Genomic DNA, 3,267 nt, shown 5'->3' on the forward strand with positions numbered 1-3,267 from the left:
AGGGCCCGGGACGCGGTGGAGGTTTCCACTCGAGCCCTACCCTCTCGGCGGCCCGGGAAAGCATAGCTGACATCTCTGGATCCGATTCAGGCCTTGCCACCGTCCCGGAGGGTGGCAGTGCAGCCGAATCTTCCTCTCCAGAGAGCTCTCCCTCCGATGCATTGATCGACATCCGGTCGGCGGGAGGAGCACCGAAGGATACCGCTGGTATGCTCTTTGAAGAGGGCCCAGCGCATTCCTTTGGCGACTCGAATGGTTGCGAAGCGCTAGAGGAGTGATGGTCCCTGGAGGGTTGGTTCCCTGAGGGGTTTGCAACCACTGTAACCCTCAGACCGCCCGTGCTACTGCCCGAAGTAGTCCTCGCCTGACTGCTGCCAGGACGAACACTAGGCAGAGGCAATGGAGCTCCGCCCCCCTGGAGGAAACGGAGCCTGGCCCGCAGCTCCGAGATGGTCATCTTCCCGCAATGGGAACATGACTCATCCACGAACGCCACCTCAGCGTGTTTAATGCCCAGACAGGTCTCTCGAAGCGAGATCCCAATTCGTTGGTCATGACGTGACGTCTGTTCCAGGCTGTTATAATTACGGCAAGCAATTAAATATAGTTATTATATGATCCGTGAATCACTTTCATTGTTTGAGTGGTTTCTTACATCTCTGAGACATTCAGAAGATTGTTGAAGGCTTCTGTCTCTATGGTTTCCACTGATATGCTCTGGGCGATTTCTCTGGATCCAAAAACAAGAACAGATGAACAAAGTAAGAGGTAAAATGTGTCCCAAAATACCATGAGAACAGGAACGTAGAAAGTACAGGTTAAATTTGAATTCATGTTAACTTTGGCATATAAACTTTGATAGATGAAGCTTAAATTGTGTATGTACATTTCTGTACATTTGAATGTAATGTACAATATCAATGCACTGGCTGACAGCAGCTAAAGTATAAAACCAGTTGCAATATTGAACCCTTAATTTTCAATCAACAATCATATTTTCCAATGCACTGCTAAAAATGACAATGCAAATTGCAAGTAATTACAACACTTTATGTCTTGCATGTCTAGGCCGAGTTTGGAACCACTGCACTTGGATAATTATCACTGTTTTTTTTTTTTTGGTTTTGTTTTTTGGGAGAGGGTCACCGTGCTCTCAGAGTTTGTAATTGTGAAGCGCTGCTTGATTTATCTCTTACAGTGCAGGGTTAATGATGTGAGTGTGAAGTTGCTGCCCGGCCCTTGTTAGTGTTCGTGAAGCTTCACGGTTGGAGTGCAGGCTATCATATTTCCTACTCTCTGCTGTGCTGAGCTCATCTAAGGGCTGCAGGAGGTTGTGTAAGCTGCAAGAGAAATGAGTCTTCTGGGCATGCATACAGAAGCCTCAAAACATGATTAAGTGCTAAAATAGTATGTATGTTTGTTTTTTTGGTTGTTTGTTTATGTAGCTTGAAAAGCATGCTAATAATTAAATGCAGATTCTTTTAATATACAGCTGTATTTTCTAAGGAAAGATCTGAAGAAACCCCCCTTACACAAAGTATTAAGCAGCAATAAATAATTTGTCTTGTAAACATAGACATACTGTAAGGTCATATTACTTCTGTGATGCAGAAAACATGGACAGAATTGCAGGTGGCAATGCAGAATTGTATGGATTTTTGTTTATAAAGAATGTCTCTTTGGATCTGAGACTTTAGTCTTTGCAACTTTACAGATCTTCTTTATGCACCAAGAGCTTGTAACACTCCAAAGAGAAAGGAAAACTTGAAATCGCATCATATGACCTCTTTAAGGACATTATCATTTAATGTACCTTATGTCCTTGATCGCCTGGAGCTCACATCTCCAAAATCGGCGAAGCACATTTTTTTAAATAAGCGCTGTCTTTATAAATAAACTGCAGATTTGAGTTTTAAACAACTACATTCTCGCCTGAATTACTCTCAAAACTAGATTTCATGACACAATAACAGTGATATTTTGAAAATTATGCGAATAAATGGTGGTTGAAATGCAATGCTGCGTGAACTCAACCAATCAGCATGCTCAGCGCCCAAGTCCCGCCCCCGAAACTTCTGGACCTTTGAAAAAGTACTACCTCGCGAGCAGGGACTTTCTGAGGGGCAAATTTTTACCCGGAACTTTATTTAGATCCTGGTTCCTGCGGTGGAAACACATCGAGTACCGCCCCAAAGTCCCTAGTTCCTGGGTTAAGTTCCTGCGGTGGAAACTGGCTTTTTGATTGCACGTAACTCTTATCAGGGCTCAAGGTTTCACTAGAGGAAGAAGATGATTTCAAGGCCTCAAGGACATTAAACACTGGCTCTCTGAACACAATCAGCTCAGCGGGTGCCTTGTCAAGCCGAACCAAGAGACACATCAGTCAGACAAAACTACTTGACCCATCTACTTTGGATAGTAATTGTCATAAGCTTGCCACATGTCAATAACTCCTCCATTGCTTTTTTTTCAGAAAAGGTAGAGGTGTCGTGCGTAAGCAGGACTATAATGAGAAGCAAATATTGCATCACCACTGCTCCTTAGGAAGAACAGCTACTAGTAACGAGCCTTTTAGTGTATTCAGAGCCAAAGGAAAGTTATTGTGATTATTATGCTAACAAGCTGGAAGGAGCTAGAAAACTAAATGGAAGAAACTGCAACTCTAAACATGGCGAATATAGGAATGGAAGTCTCAGTGCTTCTGCATCAGCAGCACCATACGCATGCGTCGTGGTACTCTTGTGAATGCGCGTCGAAGACTGATACAGAAGAGAAGAAATTGTTGAATAAAACCATTATTTTTGTTTTCTTTGTGCACAAAAAGTATTCTCGTAGCTTCATAACATTAACGTTGAACCACTGATGTCACATGGACTATTTTACCGATGTCCTTACTACCTTTAGTTCTGTTGCTGTCCATGGAAGGTCAGAGAGCTCTCGGATTTCATCAGAAATATCTTAATTTGTGTTCCGAAGATGAACGAAGATCTCACGGGTTTGGAACGACATGAGGGTGAGTAATTAATGACAGAATTTTGGGTGAACTAACCCTTTAAGAATGAGTGGAAAAAGTAAATGCACTAAATTCGATAGATAGATAGATAGATAGAGAGATAGAGAGATCGATTCCTTTTCTTGCAATTGTGTTTGCAAGTCCCAAGAAGACAGAAAAACAGCTAGAGACTCACCGCGCCTTCAAAACAATCAAACCGAGGTTCGTAGACCAAAAAAGTTTCCAAAAAGTAAAATACTTAAAAAAACAAAAAT

At 42.5% G+C, this 3,267-nt stretch overlaps 1 pseudogene; it reads right to left on the reverse strand.

The window, feature by feature from the left end:
- Positions 1-3,267, reverse strand: part of LOC107724620 (lutropin-choriogonadotropic hormone receptor-like) — a 22,172-nt pseudogene that overhangs the window by 15,546 nt on the left and 3,359 nt on the right.

This window comes from Sinocyclocheilus rhinocerous, unplaced genomic scaffold (genome assembly GCF_001515625.1).
Source record: "Sinocyclocheilus rhinocerous isolate Xijiao unplaced genomic scaffold, SAMN03320098_v1.1 scaffold304, whole genome shotgun sequence".
In the NCBI taxonomy this organism is placed as follows: domain Eukaryota; kingdom Metazoa; phylum Chordata; class Actinopteri; order Cypriniformes; family Cyprinidae; genus Sinocyclocheilus; species Sinocyclocheilus rhinocerous.